The sequence below is a fragment of the Pinus tabuliformis genome, chromosome 4_1 (genome assembly GCF_031772625.1).
Source record: "Pinus tabuliformis cultivar Carrire ecotype Pingquan chromosome 4_1, CPIR1, whole genome shotgun sequence".
Taxonomy (NCBI): Eukaryota; Viridiplantae; Streptophyta; class Pinopsida; order Pinales; family Pinaceae; genus Pinus; species Pinus tabuliformis.
The window spans coordinates 188,783,311-188,805,777 of NC_142303.1; positions in this window are offsets into that span (position 1 = coordinate 188,783,311).

Genomic DNA, 22,467 nt, shown 5'->3' on the forward strand with positions numbered 1-22,467 from the left:
CTGAAACTTTGGATGGGGCTAGAGCTCAAATCCTGGAGGGAAAATGGCGAGAGGTTGAAATTGTCGAGATGCAGGCTAGTTTGAAGCGGTACGCATTATGGCATGAGGAATGCACCGCACATCTTGAATCGATGAAGACAACAGTAGATAATTCCAGTTCCTAGTATTCACGTCCTTTACCTGTTAAATTTTGGCGGCAACAGAGTAATTATAAGGATGCATAGCATATAGTTTTTTGGTTTTACATTTGAAAGCGGAAAGAATAATGTATTTTGGTTTTAAATTTGAAAGCAGAAAGGGGTAATGCAAGATCCCTGTATTCACATTGGTTTCTTCGTAAATTTTGGTAACTATAGTTTTTTTGGTTTTACATTTGAAAGCGGAAAAGGAGAATGATTTTTGGTTTTAAATTTGAAAGCAGAAAGGGGTAATGCAAGATCCTTGTATTCACATTAGTTTCTTCTTAAATTTTGGTAGCGATAGTATATATGTCTTCGGCATTTTGAAGGTACATGGGATCGACAAAGCATCATTTGGTTGCATACGCATATAGTAGTGCATATGATACCTTTTGGATGTGCTTTTTATATATGTAAAGCCGTTGGCTGGGATATCGATTTGATGTAACGAGAGCGCTATCTAAAGTATGTCCATCAAAACGTTCTGGTTTTGAGCTTGAATCTGATTATGTGCTTTTTATATATGTAAAGTTGTTGGTTGGGCTATCGATTTGGCTTGCATAAATGTAGCGAGAGTGCTATTTGAAGTATATCTTTCAACAAAAAAAACAAAAAAAAAAAAGTTGGAGAAAATGACTAGAATCAATGAAGTATTAGAGTTCCTCAAAACTCTGATATTGTCTACTAATCATGATATATTAAAAGTCAGCAAAGTTTCTCTCACAGACATTCAGGTCTGTCTACAAAATGCACAAGAGAAAATTGATTTTTTGCAGCTTGAATCTCAACTACGGTAGGATGAATTATAGCAGTGGAGTCATCATTCTGAACCTGTTTCTGTTCAAAAGAATGAAACAGACTCCCATAAACAGAAAGAAAATATTGTTAAAGTTCATTCAGATCTGGTGCCCAATAAAGCAGCAATTGTACATGCAGATGCAGAAACTCAGTCTGCACTTCCCAAGCCCATCATCAAACCTTGGGAACAACTTGTCCATAACAAGCACAGAACTAGTCTTGGATATGACAAGGACTTGTCCTTTCATATTCCAGACTACTCAAAGCCCATTCAGTTTCGGAGTGTTGGATTCATTCACGATAGCTCACATTCAGCTGTTCCAGATTTTGCCCCTCTTCCACAGCAGCAGCAACAACAACAGATTGTAAAATACCAACATTGTGACCGAGTTGGCCATTTAAAAGATCATTTTTTTTATCTTCATCCAAGTAAGCATTGTCATAAAACCAGCCATTCTTCACACAAATGCTTCAGAAACAAATGTCCTGCAAGAACAAAGATTCATCTTGGATGGATCACTTCTTGGCAATGGGCATCAACATCCAAGAAGATATTCCAGTCACATGTCAGAACTTGTTCGAGATTATTGAACAGTCTTGCAGTTGATTTTTCTCCATCATCTCACCTTATATCTGACAGGGGGGGAAATGATGGTCATCTACAAGCTTCAAAGCCACATCAAGCGAGCCTGAGCCACAACCTGCCACACCAATTTTATTTCCAACAATTCTCTTTGCTACTAGTTGTTTTTTAATTGTACTTGCAATCCCTGGAGGTGGAAGACCTACTTCAGCTTTAGAAGGAACTGCTTGAGGTGCATCTATTTCATCGTTGAATAAAAAAAACAAAAAAAAAATTAGTTGCTAAAGTTGAACTCTTCCCAACATTGTTTTGAGTTATTTTGGATATAACTGCAAACAAGTTGTATGATCGTTTGGTTCTTTTTCAGAGACATTGTTGTAGTTTTTTGATATTCTATAAGACTTAAATTCAAGAGATATTTTTGATGAGCTAACGAAATTGGGTGCAAAAACTGGGTCTATTATAGATGCTATCACTGAGATTATATGACTATATCAGGTGTTGAGATATAAAAGTTTTCAATAAGAACTAATCTGCATTATCTAGTTTGTTGACTCCTTGCAAATTTTGAGAAAGAAATAATTATAGTGTTGAATGAATACTTAGTGTTCAAAACATTGAGACTGCAATAAATCATAAGCAAGACAATAATGTTACAATGGATTCAGATCTAGTGCCCAATAAAGCAGCAATTGTACATGTAGATGCAGAAACTCAGTTTTCACTTCCCAAGCCCATCATCAGACCTTGGGAATAGCTTGTCCACAACAAGGACAGAACTGGTCTTGGATATGACAAGGGCTTGTCCTTTCATATTCCAGACTACACCAAGCCCATTCAGTTTCAGAGTGTTGGATTCATTCATGACAGTTCACACCCAGGTGTTCCAGATTCTACCCCTCTTCCACATCAACAACAACATATTATGAAATGCCAACACTGTGACCGAGTTGGCCATTTGAAAGATCATTGTTTTGATCTTCATCCATGTAACCACTGTCATAAAACCACCCATTCTTCACATAGATGCTTCAGAAACAAACATCCTGCAAAAACAAAGATTCATCTTGGATGGATCGCTTCTTGGCAAGGGGCATCAATAGCCAAGAAGATATTCCAAACACATGTCAGAACTTGTTCCAGAGTATTGAACAATCTTGCAGTTGAGTTTTCTCCATCATTCACCTTGTATCTGACAGGGCGGGAAATGATGGTCATCTACAAGCTTCAAAGTCACATCAAGTGAGCCTGAGCCACAACCTGCCATACTAGATTCAGAGTTGTAGCCAGAAACAAAGATGCCCCTGAACATGCCTTCAGTTGGTAATTTGGGACACTTCCTCTAGCAGAAGACTTCAGCTTCTTACCAGTTTCAGAAGAATTCCAGGAATAGAATTGAGGAAACTTCCTTTAGTAGAAGACACCATCTTCTTGTCAGTTTTGGAAGAGTTCAGGAATTGCATTAAGCATTCTAGAGTTGTTGGTCATCCTTAAACCATCACAGGTTGAGACTTCCCTTTTTCAGGTTGAAGTTCTCCCTTTTATGCAGGGTGAGACCTCCATTTCATGGTTGAAGGTTTCCCTCTTCAAAACAATAGGAGCACTTCCTCTAGCAGAAGACTTCAGCTTCTTGCCAGTTTTGGAAGAATTCTGGGAACTGCACTAAGCGGGTCATCCTTAAACCACCGCCCTTTATACTAGCATTTTTGCACATTTTGTATTACAACTCTCTTCTTGGACTCATACATAACCCTTTGGATTAAGGGGGGGAATGTTGGACACCTGATCCTCAATGGGTTAGTGTGGAAGTCGAATGGACAAAAGGAGTCCAAGAGACCTTGGGATGTGAAACCCAACGGTCACAATATGTACTATAAATGTATATCAGTTGTTAATAAAAATTGCACTCTCATGTTTTATCCTTCATATTCTATTGCTGCCCATGTGTGTTTAACAAAAGGGAAACTGAAAATGGCTCAAAAATATTGTAGCCATATCATCGAATGAAGCGAAGATTCCTCCTGGGAATAAAATGTACCACTTAGCTGCATTTCTAGTTAGGGTACGTTGGAATAATCTCAACATGATTGAATCATCTATCAGGGAGTTTAACAAACACCATAAGTGGAAAGTGGTTATATGGTCACCCGAATCTTCACCAATCTTCCCTTTGAATTTTCATATATCCGACGGAAGTTTGGTTGGAACCGAAGGCCAAGATGGGTTATATATGATTGGATCATTAGTCAATTTAGATAGATCTGACAAGTTTAACATTTCTAGGAAAGGTAATCATGGAGGACCCTTAGGATTCCACCCGAACTGAGTAGAATTCCCAACATTCTGAAAAGAATACCCTGGATTTGTGAAGGCACCAAGTTGCTTGAAGTAATTATTAAAAATACTTGAACCATAGGGAGATGCTTGTGAACTAGAAAAAACCAAAGTTTGACCAACTCCTGCCGAAAAATTTCCATATCCAGTGAAATTGCCCCCTAGAGAGGTGTTGAATGGAGTAGAGAGCCCTTGGTAAGGGTTCCATGCATGAGCATAGGGAGAAAAACTTTGGAATGAACTGACGAAAGAATATGGCATATTCCCCTGTTGCCGAAAGAGAATTGATTCCCAGCTCCAAGTCCACTAACAACAGGGTTTGTCCATCCTTGGAAAGGATTATAACTTTGACCCATGGAGGGAAAAGGTATTGATCCTAAAGATGGGTTAGAATGTGGTATATGACCACTCCCAAAAGGGAAACCCTGAAAAGAAGCTGACCCACTTTCCATGGAAGTCATAGACGTGGAGGCAACTGATGGAAAACTTAACGGAACCGAAGGAATTGCGTTGGTCAGCATTCCAAAGGGGATAAAACCAGTGCCAGAGGAAAATCTTGGGTGCCCCCACTTGAAGATGGAATGGAGGTAGAGCCAAATATTGCAGTGCTAGGAGTAACAGAAGGTATGGAAATCATTCCTCCTCCTTGTACTGATAAAGGAGTTTGCATACTAGTAGCACTCATGGTGGAAGCCATGCTCCCAGCAGTGGTCATCGAAGGAAAATATCGAAATAGACCTGGGCTCGAAGGCCTGTTGGTCGGAGTCCCAACATATAATAAAACGTCCGGATGATCAGGAGGAAGAGGAGAATTAGGAGTCAAAGGAGACTCAGGAAGTTCTTCAACCTCAATAACATCTTCTGACTGGAAGAGGACTCTAGAAAGGACTGGAGTGTTCCTCTCCAACTCTCTACTTATACCAGGTCTATTCTGTGAATCAATAACTTCAACCAGAGGATCAATCTCCATTGTGTCTGCTGCCACTGATTGGAAATCACCAGAAAAATTGCTCCTATGCCTTCTAGAAGAAGGCTCAACACTCGTAGGTGAAAGCCCACGAAGCCTCCTAGACCGACGAACTGGTCGATCAACCACTTTTAATTATTTTTAAGAGAACTAATTAAAGACTCAAAAAATTTATAAATCTAGGCCAACTAGGAGCAAAGAGCACTCTCTAAAAAGTCCCTAAAGATATAGTCAATCAAACTACTTCCAAGTATTTTCACTCTGAGTGATGAGGACCGGACACCAAAATACAAGAAAGTGAAAATCAAGGACATTTTGAAAATAGTCTAGGATAATGACGGCCCAGGCCTACTAGCGAAGGTAATAGAAACAGTTATGCTGACCTCCAGACAAAAGCCTTTGCCAGTATAAGCACCCAAGCTTTGTAAGGGTACCCTCCAGAATTATTGATGAATGTAGTGCAATGTCTGCCTCAGGTTCCACAGGGTTCCCCTATGCATCCACCTATGTGATCCCTAGGAACGACAACTATGGGCACCAGTTCATATCAAAATCCAAGTGGAACAGTCTCGGGGCGGGATCCAACAAGTAGGAGACGGGGTATCTCTCTTCTTTGTCTTCACTCTCCCTCATGCTTGATTCCCAGTCACGGAGCTTTCCCAGTCTTTCTAACGACACTGGATTTCACTCATGATTCAACTTCTATGTTTGATAGTTTGAGTGGCCTTGTAGATTTAACTCTCCACTCACCTATTCCAAGGCCCTAAAGAACTTAAACTTGTTGGTGTTGTTAATGAAAAATTAAAAGTTCTAGTTCTTTTTATTAATTCACTTGATTTTAGTGGGTTGTTCTTTAAGTCAAAGGTATAATGAGAGTGAAAATTAGGATGTTTTCGACGCAAAAGAAATCAATATAAGCTTAACTATATGCATGCAGTTATTTTCTTTTGATGGAAAGAGGTTTCTACTTGGTTCTATGAAAAATTATATAAGAAAAATACTATTTTCTTTTCTTTTTCAGAAACACTCGACACACACTCAAAATCTAAAAAGACTAAGAAAGCTTATGATGCAAACTAACCTAATGCAAATTTAAATGATGATACAAGATCCTATGAATACTCATACGATAAGAAAATGTGCTTCTTTATAAGATCAATAAGCCAACTTGACAATAAAGAGGGCAAAAATTTAATAACAAATTTCCCTCAAAACCAAGCAAAACAAATTGAAAAAGTTCACAATTGCTAAAAAACAAAACAAAAGAAACCAAAAAACCAAAATCTTGGAAAGAAAAAGAAAGGAAAAAACTATGTTTTTTTCTTTTTATTTTAAAAACCCAAAGAAATTTTCAAGGCCACAAAAAGACTACTAAATTTCAAAGATCAAGAAACAAGCACAAAGAGTCCCTAAACTTTGCAAGTTATACAACTCATTAATAAAATGAAACTTGAAACGAGAAGGACTACAAACTTGCACAAACTGATCTGAATAGCAGTAAAAGACTTCAACAAACCGACAAAATGTCAAGAAAGACTCTCAAGATTGCCAAAGAGACACTCAAAAATCAAGAAAAACAAAAAGGTCAACCAAAAGGGAAAGCAAAGCAAAGAAATTTGAAATTTGGGTTATAAATGAAACTAAAATCAATTTCTTATTCTGGAAAGCCAAAACATCCAAGAACTTCAGACATAAGCCTTGAACCCAAGACACAAACCAAAACCTTAAGACAAAACATCCAAGAACTTCAAATAGAAGGCTTGAACCCAAGACACAAACCAAAACCTTACTCAAAAAGCAATCCTAGACCAACTAGGCTTTTCACTGAGAAGGAGATTTGAAATTGAAAACTTGCAAGAGAACAAAGTTATATAGACAGTGGATGATCATAAAATAGCAAAAGTCACTAGGAAATAGACCTAATTGGGAAAAATATTTTGAAAAAACAATTCTAAATTATGTATGCGCGGCTGTCTAAAGACACAGAGGTGTGCACACACATTTCAAAATAGGAAACTCACGTATACGTGAGTCTATTTGAGGAAGCAAACTTGTATACTTGACTGTATCCTAAGAAAAACGCATATAAAAAGCTTAATAAAGAAAACAAAAAATCAAGGCCTAATCCAAAAGATTAGACTTGATGCCTAGGAAGCTAATAAGCCAATGACACTGTAAAAACAAGAAATCAAGAAAACAAACCCTGATAAAGAAAAAACAACCCAAACTAGGAAAAACAAGAATGTTTTCCCCAGTGGAGTCACCAATTCTGTTGCGGGTGGAAACACCCTAGGGTCTTGGGTTGAAAAACCCAATAGAGCGGAGGGCATATAGCAGAAATAAATGTGTAGACAAACAGTCTAAATCCATAAACTACTGAAATGGGAAGAATTGGTATTACCCAAAGGTCCTACATTCGGGGTCAATCCCGCAGGGTTCAAACCCTTTGCTCCTTCTGGTGCCTTTAAAACTTGTAACTTATCCAAGCAAAGCATATACAACAACAGCAACAAAAAGCATGTCCATGATGTATATGTTAGATCATATAAGCCAATGAGCAATTGAGCATTAACATGAGATTTATAAGCAAATCATAACATGGATTAATGCATAAACACAATAAATATCAGGAATAGAACAACATTTCTTTATTGATGTAAGCTAAATGAAATGTGGAAAACTACAACCTGATTCTTCCTCCAACTCCAAGCGGAACCATCCTCTGGATCCGTCCTGCCCCCGGCTCAGCAATCTTCCTCCATCAATACACACAAGGACGTCATGAGAGGGATGAAGGACATCTCAAAAGAGGAAACAAAGGTTTCCTATAACTTGGGAGTGTAGGAGGTACAGAGTTTTCTTCAGACTCGCTTAGGGATCAATCAACTATAGAATCAATATCTCATCTCTTCTCCTCCTAGGCCTTCCCATGGAGGTTTATTTATACTTCTCCAAATTTATTTATTTATGTAATTTAATTTTTTTATTTTTTTTCAGTTGGGAAACAATTGGGCCACGGGCTATAGTAGGTAAGTAACATGTAAAACCCATAAAATTCGCCCGAATTTAAGAGGATTATTTTTTTTTTAGTGTTTTAACACATATACAAGGGTTGGGTATATATTGACCTACGTGTACATGCTTTAACACATGGAAAAGTAGCGTATGGGAAATAAAACACAGTTTTTAGAATTGGGACCAAGTTTGGAAAGGAAGGGTTTCCCTAGGCCATAACCAGAGCATCGAATCTATTAAAAGTGGTAAATGGCGCTCTAAATTTATTTACACATCACAACAAGATAACATTCAAGAACATCCTTTCGAACTTCTAAACTCGGCAACCATAAAAAAGTGAAAAACTTATGTTTCACAAATAAGCTTGCTAGGTATGATTCCTCCAATGATTGACCAATAGAATCGTGCAAAAAATATGGAGGGTGCGAATATTTTGGAAAGGATTCATTTTCAATTTGCATGATGGAATAATAAATATTTTTGAAAGATAAAGGACTATCCTAATCATGATTGGAATTGGTCTCAAGACTGCAAGAACTTGACATAACAATCACAAGGGGTTGAAGTGCCTCGACAACTTGTGAAAGTTCCAAGACATCAAAAGGTAGATCATAAAAAGTTGGTGGCTCAAAAAGATCAGCCATTAGGGTAATTTTGATCTCTAAAATGGGTCTCCTAAGGAAATTATAAAGTAATAGTGGAAATAATAAAATAACATTAGATTACATCATCAAATTTTAGAGGGGAAAAAAACTACTTTTTCAACTCATATTTTCAACTTATTTCCCTAGGGGTTTACTCAAATTTAGAGAGGGAACACTCGTTGGATGCATAATTTGATTCCTCATCCAAAGAGTACCCATGTTGCATGCTTTTGATGGATCCTGCTACATGAAAAATGAGAAATACATGAAAAACATGATTGCAATCACGCTTTTTCATTTATTTCTCATTTTTCACATAACAGGGTTCATCAAAAGTATGCAACATGGGTACTCCTCGGACGAGAAGCTAAATTTTGCATCCAACTGTTAGGATATTCCGACACATAGGATATAGTTAAGTTCAACTTGGTCTAGTGTAGAGTTAGGTATAGAGTTAGGTAAAGTGTGTTTCTTTACCGTTGTACATTTTGTAACTTACAATCCGACGGTCACGATATGTAGTGATCCGACGGTTCACTCTCTCCTCGGTATTACCGACACTTGATCCGTGGCTTGACACCTGATTGGTCCATGAGTTCTATTTAAAGCGCATGGAGGGTCATTGTTCGGGTAATCCGTGCATGAGAGAAGCTTATGTAAATTTTCATTCTTTGATTAATAAATTGCCTGTAGTAGCCACGTTGGCGCAGGCCGTGGACTGTTTCCCTCTTTGAGGGTTTTAACCACGTCAAAAATACTGGTGTATTGATCTGTGATCTGGTTGTGAGCGGTGTCCTTTTGGTGTTCTTTCTGAGGAACTTACCCTGTAAATTCCTACATGGTATCAGAGCTATTTGAGGGCCGCGTCCGTTGGTGATCCAAATCTGAAGCCGGTAGAACTGCATCCGACTGCCGTTTCCTAGATCTGTTGTTTCTGACTGCTTTCGGGCCGAGAGGACTGCTCTATTGTGTTCGGAGCATCTGTTCCAGTGAGGAACCCCTTTCGTTTCATGCGAAAAGGTTTCCGGTAGCCCTAGCTGCGTCATTTTTAAGATCTGGAGGTATACAGTCTTTATTTGCAGTTTACTGTTATTTTCTCTCTGCTTATTTCGGTTTCGGTTTATTTAGCTTTTTTAAACCGGATCTATACCTTTCATTTCTGCGTATGCTCTTTGCCCTGCGACTCTGTGCGATCTGGGCAAATCAGAAGCAGAAAGGAAGGATTTTTCTCATGCGTATGCTCTTTTCCCTGCACCTTAGTGTGATCTCGGAAAATCAGAAACATTGAGAAAAATATTTAGTTTTTCGGCTAAAGCTAACTTTGAGACGCAAGGTTCATTTTTTTAAACATCTAGTTTTTTGGCTAAAGCTAACTTCAAGCCATAAGGTTCGTTTTTCTTTGCATGTCCGTGTTGGGTTTTGTGTTTTGTGTTTTGTAGGGAAAAAGAGCTTTCTCAAGGCAAGCACGCAAACCAAGCCCCCCCCCCCCCCCCCCTCTCTCTCTCTCTCTCTCTCTCTCTAATTTTTTGTATAGATCAATTGGTTCAAAGCTATTTTAAGAGAGTAGAGGTCTTGGGTTCAAGTCTCCATTTTGTGGGGGCGGATTTTTTCATTTCCGCACATTCGCGCACTTTGCCGGCAACTTCAACAATTTTTTTTTCAAAAAGTCGTAACTTCTTCATCCGGAAGCCTTTTTCAGAGCTGTTTTTTTTAAAACAGCCTAATTTTTCGAGATCTATCCATTGGAACACTTACTTTCAGCATCTTCAGCTTCAGTTTTTTTTTAAATGGAAAGTCCATGCCAAGTCATCCTTGACAGCACTAACTACTTCGAATGGATATCCTACATCGAAGATTTACTTAGAAGTAAAGGTCTCTACAGAATAGCCACAGACCAAGAGAAGAAACCAAAAGATGAAGACAAGGCTGCCAAATGGGAAAATAGACAAGATCAAGCACGTGGTTTGATAGGGATGTCTATTTCTCCTGATCTTAGATTCCATATTGCAGAACTTGAGACTCCTCATGAAGCATTGGAACAACTCACTAAAGTTTTTGGGATTAAAAATGAAATTAGAGCCCATCAACTTGAAAATGAGTTGCTTACATTGGATCCTAATAATTTTTCTTGCATTGAAGATTTCTTGTCCAAATTCAAGACCCTTAGATATCTCTTGGAAGGTGTTAAGGTTAAGAAAGAAGATAGTAACCTTATTTATTCCATCCTTACTAAGTTGGGACCAGCCTACTCTGTATTTGTTTCCACCTTCCATTCTACAAGGGAAGCTTTCATTTGTCAGGGAAAAGACTAGAAGGCCCCTTCCTTTGACTCTTTTTGTGATTCTTTAATAAGAGAACAAGAAAAACTCTTACACCTTGGTCTTCTTAATCTTGGAAATTCTTCCAAGAAAGCGTTAGCCGCCCAGCAGCAACCAAATTCAAAGAATCCTAAGAAGTCATTTCCTAAAAAGAATGGTCCTAAACCAAACAAGGGTCCTAAGCAAAATCAGCCTCAAAATGAAAGATCATTTCAGCAAAATGATAGGACCAATAAAAACAAATGGAAGAAGACTGATAGACATTGTAACTTTTGTAATCGAGATGGCCACTTAGAATCTAAATGCTTTAAGAAGATGGAAGCCTTGGAAGCCGCAATGAAGAAACATAACATCCATGTGGAGCATTCTTCAACTTCAACTTCAACTTCATCTTCAGGAATGGCACTTTCTGCATGTCGTTGTCAATCATCTCAGTCTGGTTATGCATTAAATGTATCTTCTTCTTCTCATTCTCATGAGTGGCTCATTGATTCTGGAGCCTCTTATCACATGGCCAAAAACCAAGCCATGTTTTCTTCTTTAAATGATTGTAACACCAAAAATATATATGTTGGTGATGATAGATCTCTTAATGTTGTAGGGACTGGAACTGTTCATCTAGACAATGGTCAGTTTAATGATGTATTATGTGTTCCAACCTTATCCTGCAACCTTCTATCTGTATATCAGATAACTCATTGTTATAGACATTTTTGTGCCTTACAGCATAGAGCATGAAATGTCAATAATCTAAGGGATCCAAAGTCCCTAAACATGTTGTTCTTACCCTTAGAGGAACAAGGTCAGCAAACCACAGCACTGCAAATCAGTTCTCCACTGAAAAACACTCAAAAACAGGTCAGTTTTGGATCAAAGCAGCTACTCCACTAAGCATCTGCGCTGAATGTCAAAAGCTCTATGGTGTACCTGCGCTGCATTGCAAGTGCAACAAAGGCTACCTGCGCTGGGCGTACTTTGACATGTGGAGGAATCTTTTTCCCAATGTGCCAGTGCCCAGGAAGCTTCCAAAAAGACACTTGATCATAAGATTCGCCTAATGATGAGTTAAGAGCTTCTAAAACTCCCAGTGGAAGGTAGAAACTCCGAGTGAAGAACTGAAGAACAACTGGAGTTGAAGAGGACAACAAGTCACACATCAAGCTGACTTATCTTCACTCCAAAACTCTATATAAGGATCTCATCCCATGGGATCTGAAGGCCGGAATTTAGTGCAAAGGATTGCTGTTGGTTTACAGTTGTGAGCATTGGGTGATTGCTTGAGGGAGGTGAAGAAGAGATTTCTCTCCGTCGGGAAGGTGATGCTGGATTGGACCTCTCATGGTTGTATCACCGCCTGAACCTTACTTCCATATATTAATAAAGCATTTGAGGTTCTTCTATTCGCATGTGTTTCAATGGTGTATTGTCTTACTTGCGTCTTTGATTTATGCTAATCCTTGAATCGATTATGAATGCATGCCTCTTGTAGTTTCCTTTTCTTGTCTTATTTGCAGGATCTCGTGTAGCTGGGCCCGTGAAAAGACTTGGATCTGGGAGCAAGCGGCAAACAAAGGAGATTGGATCGACCATTTGCGCAAGACATCGGTAAGTGGATCTCTCCCTTTTATCTCTTGCATGTCATAAAGAAGAAACTTTAAATAGCTTTGCTTTCAGCTGTTGCTAAGGAACTGTCACCCTTAGAGTGGGTTAGGGTCATTCCGAGTTGGATACTTTCCCCCACAACAGACTGGCGACTCCGCTGGGGAATCGTGTCTTGTTGGTAGCTTGTGTTTCTTGCTATTCATTTCTTAAACAAAGGGAGTACCGAATCGAACTGCATTCGAGTCCTTCGAATGCAAAGTAGAGGGCAGCTACTCTAGCCCAGTGCTGGGCATGTTTATGATCTGAAGAGCTGATCCACAAGGACTCTTTTTAGCTCTTTGTGATAGTGTTCATCTTCCTTTAATCATCCTCTAGTGTATACTTGACTGATAGCCTCTGATTTGGCCAAAAACCATTGATTTTTGAGCAAACTGTGACCCGGAATCTGAGAGAGACGAGAGTTGTCTCATCAGTGCAGCTGCAACAAAGGCTACCTGCACTGCAACGCAGGTCCCGAAGGGGCTACCTGCGCTGCATCTCAGATTGACAGTGCAGCACCTGCGCTGATCCAGTTTTGCCTTGTGCAACTGAGATTCCCCACTGTCTGTTGCCCAGTTTTCAGTATTGTTTTGCAGCCTGTTATCAACCTGTATACCCAGCTGAAACCACTTCTCTTTGCCTTCATTCCGCCTCAGTTGTATGAAGAAACCGTGATTGTTCTTATTGTATTTCTTGCTATCATTCACAGTTTCCCATAGCGAAAGTGAACTAGTCTTGCTATGACCTCTTGGATCTAGACCTATGAGAAAGTGTCGTTGTGATTCTAAGAGTTAGTTTATTGCTGTTCATAGCTGCTTGAGCATTTGCTTTCATTATATGGTTCGAATTTCAGTTTTTCTTGTGTTGAAACGAGTGAATCTTAAGGTGTTCTTTTGATTATTGGACAAAACTTGTTTGCTTTCGCTTGAAATTGAATTCGAAATCATACAACAACTTTCTTTCTGTAATACATCAACATTAAGGAAGAAGAAAAGAAATACTTGCATTGTGCATGTGCATTTTGACAGTTTGCATGTCGATTTAGGAAAAGTGCATCAGTGTGTGCTCTATGATCTGTTTGAAAAGATGATGTCTTTCTTTTCCTTCAGTAGTTAAGGTTTTCATAAGTTGAAAGAATTGAAAAAGCTTGCTTATCATTCTTAGACTGCATTTAGGAGTTGTATCATACATCACGTGGTGATCCATAAAGGTAAACTGCTAAGCAAGATCAACCTAAAAAGAACTGAATTTATCTAACAACGCTTTGAAACATAACGAAACACAGTAGAGGTCTAGGTAGAGACGTGAACCGGCGTCGTTAAACATAGTGACTGTCGATCTCTACGAAGGTGGGTGATTCCTCCTGAGGGACGATAGCACTAATACGGACTTGTGCCCCCGCGTACCGTCGCGTATATTGGGGGACCCCTATAGGAACAAAGCCTTTATCCATAGGAAGCCGTGTCGGCCGCCCTACTGATCGCGATGCAGTGAACACAGCATTCACGAAGATCGACCACTCGTACCGTAAAACGTATTCTGTGGTTTCGCGAAAGGTTTGGCACACCCTCTGCCTAGAACTCCAGAGTAGTTTCTTTTGGCCTTTTTCAAACTCTATAACTGAAAAAGTCCATCCGAGCATTTGTCACTTCGGGCTCGTTAATACATCGAAGGAGACTAGAGTCATCTTTAGCTTTTTCTCGACTCTTAAAAAGTGAAAAAGCAAGTTGTGTCTTAAAAAGCGTCTAAAATTAATTCATTTCGAAAACACATTTTACCCTGTGCATTGTTGGTTGATCAAGTAATCCGCAACCGTGGAAGAAAGTCAATCGATGAACCGTCGTTCGCGGAGGCGTACGAGTCAACCGTCTTTGTCTCCGGAATCGAAAACAACCCGGGCAAAGCGATCTCGTTCAACTGGTTCCAAATCTCCTGTCAAAGTTAGAACAAGTGTTCCGACGACATCTGAGGTTCCGGTTACTCCAAACATTTCTGGAAACCCTGCCCCTATTGAAGAAGTTCAACAGCCCCAGAAGGACAGTAACACTGATCCTAGTCTGAGAGCAAATACTTGTGTTACTGAATCAGTTCCATCAGTGATCGGTTCAGAGAGTCTTGCTCCTCAAACAACTGTCGCTGTCGAAACAACCCCTTCTTCGGCACCAGAAATATTCTACGGACCTGACGGTCTTCCTCTTCCACCCGGTCTGATCGCAATAGAAGAAATTGTAGAAGATCCGCAAGCAAATACTCCAACACATTTTGGAGCAGGGATCACTCTACTTCCTACTGCATCAGAAGCTAGCCTATCACCCAGAGAAGTTCCTGAAGAATCACTAGGCAATCTATTGGATAGACTCAAAATGTCTGAACAACCGTCAACATCTAGGACTGTGCCAAATGACACAGCGACAGCAGAACTACCTGCAGTCATTCCAACAATGTTCGTCGGCATACCATCTGTCCCTAACTCTCAACAGCTGGAGGGGGTCCCTTCGGGGGCCATGACGACAGTATGGTCTGTTCCTGTTTGTTCTCCCGGTATAATACCCGGTAACTCCTATGTTGGAACTCAACAGATTGATCCTTTCGGAAATCAGTTTGGGCAATCCGGTCCTCGAGGTGTGATAAATCCTCTCGGTTCCGAACCACCACCGTATGGGGGGCAATATGCTTTTTCATTACCCCCTCCGGGAGGTTACCCATACGGGAGCTCACAACCATACTCAGGTTATACTGGAATAACTACAAGTGGTTGGATACCTATGCCACCCCAGCAACCAAGAGTTGTGTATTCTATGCAACAACAGATGCCTGTGACGAACATCCCGACGACACCAGCAATTGTGACTGTGTCGCAAGTTCAAACGATGCCTGTTGCATGTCAACCTCAGTTTTCTCAGGTTGTAATGCAACAACCCTTTGACCCTGCAACCCAACCACAATCGCCGACTGGCGGGGCGACACAAGCACAAACGGGTACCCTTACCCCTCATCTTGGCCCAGTGGTAAGCATCGCACAACAACCAATGGTATCACAACCATGGTTGGTGCAGTATCAACAACCGCAGTTCCAGCAAGTGTACCAAGGTACCGAGCAGCAAATTTTTGCGAATAATGGACAACCGTACCTACAATACGGTCAAAACCAACCACTTTACAGTGGGGTAGTCCACCAACCGTATCAATCATACCAGCATCAAATACATTATGCCGGTATGCAAAGACCAACTGCTCAGGCGATCCCTTCGTATCCTGGGTACGCTTCGCCTAATCTGAGTCAACAGCTGCCATTCGTGGCAACTCTAGAGTTACCCGATTTACATCGGTTGACGAACGATCCGATTGCTTATGCCCCTTGGTGGCCAGCGATTCCTCACAAACTTCCCTCCGACATTCCTAAATTCAATGGAAATCTGGGCGAAGACCCGTCGAATCACGTCATGACCTTTCATCTATGGTGTTCATCGAACACTCTGAACGATGATTCGATAAGACTTCGCCTCTTCCAGAGGACATTGACAGGTCCGGCGGCCAAATGGTATATAGAATTGCCAAGAGCCTCTTTCGACAATTTCAGCTCCTTAGCCACGACTTTCTTAACCCATTTTCAATTACCTATCAGGTATGAAACAGGAACCGAGATACTAACCAACTTCAAACAGACGACAGCTACTCACATATCAGATCATATACATGAGTGGCGTCGCCGTCGTAGGATGGTGAAAACATACGTTCCTGATCAGCTATTAGCCGAATGGTTTATAAAGTCATTACTTCCAGCTATAACGGAAGATGTGGCCAAAGGGGGAGTCGTAACAGAGGAGCAAGTCATTGCTCGTGCTCAATACTTAGACTTGGTATATACTCAGTCTGGCACGCTCTATGACAAAATACCTGATGCCCCCAGACCTGAATTTTCAATTCCTCCCCCTCCTAAATCGAATATTGACTCTCATGCCGGAGATGGCGTGATTGGCACTGCAAGCGCGAAGTCGAAAAAGGATTCACCTCAGAAAGCCCGTAAGACTTCAGATCGAAATGCCCATGAAGAGATTCTTGCTTCGGAAGTAAATGCCATATCAGCAGATAAAGGCAAAGAAACCAATCAACCAGGAAGCAAGAAGAAGCAAAACAAAGGGAAGAAGAAGCAACAGGATGATACGTCACCTGAAAGAACTTCTTCGAACTCTCCTGAGAAAGGGAAAAAGAAATGGCCCTGTATGATATGTGACGAAGATCACAAGACATCAGATTGTCCATACAAAGCTGAGCTCAAGAGATTCTTTAAAAGTCCAAAGAACCCAGCTGTGTTGACTGATCCATTTCCCAATCCAGGTCAAAATATGGTTGATAGTGGAAATGCTTCCCCGTCGCAAGTGCTGATGTTGTCGATCTCTAAGCAGCAAAATGATGCTTTGATTTCGACAAGGAACAAAGATTACGGGAATCCGCAACTGTCAAACGAAAAAGGTAAAGATCAACCTAGTAGTTCGACAACGACTTCGACAGAAGTTGTCCCACCCATAATGCCAGAATTAACGATAAAACCACCTAAGGGCGTAGTACACAAGTCGATGTTTAATCCTCGTGCCAGAGCGGCGCAGCATTATAACATAGTAGAAGATTTGGCTCAATCGCCATCCGCTATGTCGACTCTAGAAGTACTACAAAATTGTCCATCCCAAAGGCAGGCATTGTTATCGGCAATAGGGGGGGTTGATCCTAAGGATTCCAATCTTGTGTCCTTTGATCACAAAGGGTATGACCCTCTGTTACCAGCTCAACTAGCTTTCCTTATTCAAGTGAAGGCCCTCAACAAAACTGTCCACAGAACAATTATTGACGAGGGGGCATCGACATGTATTATGTCAATGAGCTGCTGGAAAACGCTAGGGTCACCAACCTTGTCGAGATCTTCGACAACACTAAAGGCTTTCGACGGTAGGACATATACCCCTTACGGTATCCTAAGTAACTTGAAAGTTGAACTAGGTGGAAAAACAGTAGAGATTAATGTTGAAGTCATAGATGGAAATCTGGATTACAACATCCTACTGGGAAGACCATGGATTTATGCCATGGCAGCTGTCGTGTCGACTTATTTTAGGAAGATCGCATTCCCGTTTGAAGGAGGGATTACGGTCATCGACCAACAGAACTTCCTCCTTAATGGTTCACAAGTTACGGGAAGCATTCCCATGATCCATGAAAGCGACCATTCAATTAAAGATATAGGAGTAGGCCTGTTGAAAGACCCCACAATGATGGGGACTTTCTCGCTGCCAAATCATATGTACATAGGAAGTGTACCATTGGTGGCCACCTGCAACATGATATCTTCCACGAAGGTCGCAAAAGATAAAGTCATCATGGATCGGGCAAGGGTTTTGCACCCGAGCCCAATCGAAATATTGTAGCAATCAATGTTTCAGGCATGGGAGGCGAGCCCAAATCAACGCTCGTCAAGCATTTGGGTAGATAGGTCAGGAGAATGTGGAACCCCTTTGGATCCTTGGTCACGAGTGCATGCAAGTGACGAAGGAATCCTGCAATCAATGATGATTGAAGGGGCACCATGGGATGATAACCACCATCGTTCCCTTCCAAAGGAAGATACTCAAGGCGACCTGTATCACCCTTCAGTATTTGAATTCCTAACAAATACTGTAAATACGGTGGATTCCGAGAGAAACCTATCCAATATAGAAGAGACTATAGCCATAAATATCTCGACCAAAACAGACATTGTAGAGAATATTTATGTCGGCAAAGGTTGTTCCCCTTCAGAACAAGAAATATATAAAGCTCTTTTCCGCGAATTTAGAGATGTCTTTGCTTGGTCATATGATGAAATGCCAGGCATTGACTCGAGTATCGTTGAACATGAAATTAAGATGTATCCTGATGTCAAACCAGTAAGACAACGGCTTCGGCAGGTACACCCCAAGAAAGCCGCTGCCATTAAAGCGGAAGTTGAGAAGCTTCTCCATGCTGGTTTCATCTACCCGGTTCCTCTAACCGATTGGGTATCGAATATTGTCCCTGTTATGAAAAAACAAGGAACAATACGAGTGTGCGTCGATTATAGGGATGTAAATCAAGCCTGTCCAAAGGAAAACTACCCTACACCCTTCATCGACCAGATAATTGATGAATGCGCCGGATGTGAAATCTTTATGGACGGATTTTTCGGGTATAATCAAATTAATATCCGCCCACAGGACCAGTCAAAGACTGCATTTATTTGTCCGTGGGGCACATTCGCTTATCGAAAATTACCCTTTGGTTTAAAGAACGCAGGGGCGACGTTTCAGAGAGCAATGAATTATGCTTTCCACGACATCAAGAACATCGTTCAACCTTATCTCGACGATCTTCTGGCTCATTCGCAAAAGCGGACTGATCATCCGCATCATTTAAGAGCGATATTTCTACGTTGCCGACACTACAAGATAAGACTCAATCCGCACAAATGTGTGTTTTGCGTCGGTTCTGGTCGTTTACTTGGCTTTATAGTCTCCAAGGATGGGATTCGTCTCGACCCTTGCAAGGTGCAGGCAATCATTAATTTGCCTCCACCTTCGAACTTGCTTCAGATTCAGAAACTCCAAGGGAAAGCAAACTTTCTGAGGAGGTTCATTCCAAATTACGCAGAACTTGCTAAAGGTTATACCCGTCTCCTGAAAAAGGATGTACCTTTCGTCTGGGACCAGGTTGCACAAGCTTCCTTTGATGCTTTGAAAGAAGCGCTAGTCAAAGCATCATTAATGTACGCCCCAGACTATCTAAGGGATTTTAACCTGTATCTGGCTGCAGCAGATACGACCATTGTGATGGTTTTAGTTCAAGAAGTCGACGGAATTGAACACCCTATATATTATTTAAGTAAAAACTTAAATGATACGGAAAGTAAATATTCTCATGTTGAAAAGCTAGCATTGGCGGCTGTTCAAGCGATACAAAGATTTTGGCACTATGTCCTCTTTAGGAAGACCACCGTATTGTCAGATTGCAACCCCATGACTTATATACTGTCGCGACAGTTGCTTGGGGGCAAATATTCAAAGTGGATAGCTATCCTTCAAGAGTTTGATCTGGAATTTGTGAAATCCAAATCAAAGAAAGCTTTAGTTTTCGCAGAATTATTATGCGATCTCCCATCATCATCCAACGATGAAACGTCCAAAGAATCGATCGTGGACGAAAGTTTGTTTCTGATATCAGCAAGTGATGAGTGGTATGGAGATATAATAATTTATCTCCAAACCCAAAAGTTTCGGCCAGACACCTCTCACTCAGAACAAAAACGCATTCGATACCAAGCAAAAGACTACATGATCGTCGGTGATACGCTTTACCGTCATGGTGTCGATACGGTCCTGAGAAGGTGTCTAACCCATGAGGAAGCCGAAAAAGCCCTGAATGAATGTCATTCAGGCACCTGTGGGGGGCATCAATCTGGATATGCTACAGCACAAAGAATCTTACGAGCAGGATACTTCTGGCCAACCATGTTCAAAGATTGCATAACCGCAGTTAGAAGTTGCCATGCATGTCAGATTTTTGATAGCAAAACCAGAAGACCCCCCGCTCCTTTACAGCCCATAATAGCTGTGGGGCCTTTCGCCAAGTGGGGCATCGATTTCATGCAATGTAACCCCACCTCGACCAGGGGGCATGGGTATATTATAGTCGCAGTTGACTATTTTACCAAATGGGCCGAGGCGATGCCTACATTGGATAACACTGGTGAAACAGCAGCCCTATTCTTTTTTAATCATGTGGTCGCTAGATTCGGCGTGCCACAGGCCATAGTAACAGATCATGGATCACATTTTCGCAATCACATGATGGTTGAATTAACTGCCAAACTAGGATTGTCTCACGACAGCTCTACTCCGTACTATCCGCAAGCTAACGGACAAGTTGAAGCGATCAACAAAGTCCTGAAGCGCATGCTGCAAAGGATGGTGGGGGTTCACAAAAGAAGATGGCATTTGATCCTGTACTCGGCCTTGTGGGCCTACCGAACATCGGTAAGGAATGCCACTGGGTTCACACCGTTTCAACTGGTGTATGGCCTGGAAGCGATCCTACCAATCCAGTGCGAAATTTCGTCCCTTAAACTCGCAATTGATCTCCTCCCCGGAACCTCAGAAGAAGAAGCTCGTTTCTTGGAGTTAATCCAGTTGGATGAAACCCGTCGTGATGCCGCCTTGGCCAACGAAGCCCATAAGAAACGAGTCAAAGCGCAGTTCGACAAAAATGTCAAACCCCGTGTCTTCTCGGAAGGTGATTTGGTCTTGCTTTATGACCAAGAATCCGATAAATTGGGAGCTGGGAAATTCAAGTCCTTATGGATGGGCCCTTATATTGTTAAAAGGGTGTTAGCAAAAGGTGCCTACGAGTTGGTAGATTATGACGGAATTCCACTGGCGCAACCCCGCAACGGGTTGTACCTTAAGCGTTACTATGCCTAATAGTAACCTGTATGCTTTTGTTACATTTTTGTTTTCGCTAAAGCGTTTGTTCCGGTTTAAGTAATCCGCTTTTTACACTTATTGCAGATGTCAAATCCATTGGAACCATGGGTTGGATATGCTGACGGAGCGAGTCGTAGTTCGAGGAACCTATCCTCAGCAGCATGGGCCATTTTTAACCCAAGCGGCAAGTTAATGAGTTTCAGGGGGTATGTATTGGTCAATCAACAAATAATATCGCTGAGTATAGCGCATTGATAGAGCTCCTCTCTGATGCCATCACACGTGGCATACGCCGGCTAGTCGTCAGGCTAGACTCACAGCTCGTGGTACTACAGCTCAATGGTACCTACTCTGTCCGAAATCCAGCTATTTATCGCAAGTTCCTAAGAGTTAAAATCTTGGAAAGACAGTTTGATTTTATCCAATATCAACACATTTCCAGAAACTTAAACACATTAACCGACTCATTAGCAAACTATGTGTTAGATAGACATTTGCAAAATTGATAAAAAGAGAAGCATCATCGATGTTTCATACATGGATCACATAAAAACTGGAATAAACCCCGAAAATCAAAAATATATATAACTGTTTACGATTTACATATAATGTTCTGTAACCAAGACAAAATCGGTCATACGACCCCAAAACTCAAAAATGGCTGGGGGGGCACCCTAGCCTAGTGATGCTCATGATAACATGCCACGGCCTGTGCGATCATGCGCAGAAGACGAGACCATCGTCTAGGAACACCAGCAGTATGTCGCTGCAGTCGCAGAGGCAACTCGTCAATCCGTACATCCGGAACCCCGAAGGTAAGACCCTCGACCTGTTCCTGCACAGCAGCAAGAGTCTCGGCCAAGTCAAGGTCACGGAGAATAGCCCTCCCTGGAGCCTCCCCTGCTGGGGCAGCGGCCGGAACTCTCGGACGAACTGCTGGACGGACGGGGCCCACATCTGCATGCACACATGAGTTTGATTAGAGTCTTGATAGAGTAAAGCACAAGGACATTATAAATAAAAACAGTAAACGGTGATAAGGTCAAAATATTTACCAAGATCACCCCACTGCTCGCCATCCGGTAGTACCAAATCCGGATCACCTCGGAAATCCATGCCAATATATGGATACTCGGAAAAAGCCATATCCTGCCGCTCGAACCACCTAAAGAAGGCATCAGTAAAAGTAATCCGAGATTGGCCTGCATGTCTAGCCATGTGGTCAACCCACCTCTGCATGCGTGGCTCAGTAGGAGATGGCAAGTCGAGGACAATGTACTGAGGTTGCATCAAGGGTATCTTCTCCAAAGCGAAGGCAGTCAAAACTGAACCAAAGCCAAAATTCTTCAGTCTCCTGTCCTTTACTTTGGTCAACTGGTTTTTCATCTGAACCAGTACTGCATCACACCAGTTAAAAACTTTCGGCTGAAGACACTCCAGGGCGTGCTGCACATATGACCTGTTGGCAACATGAGGGGATGCACTACCGGCCATCCTACAAA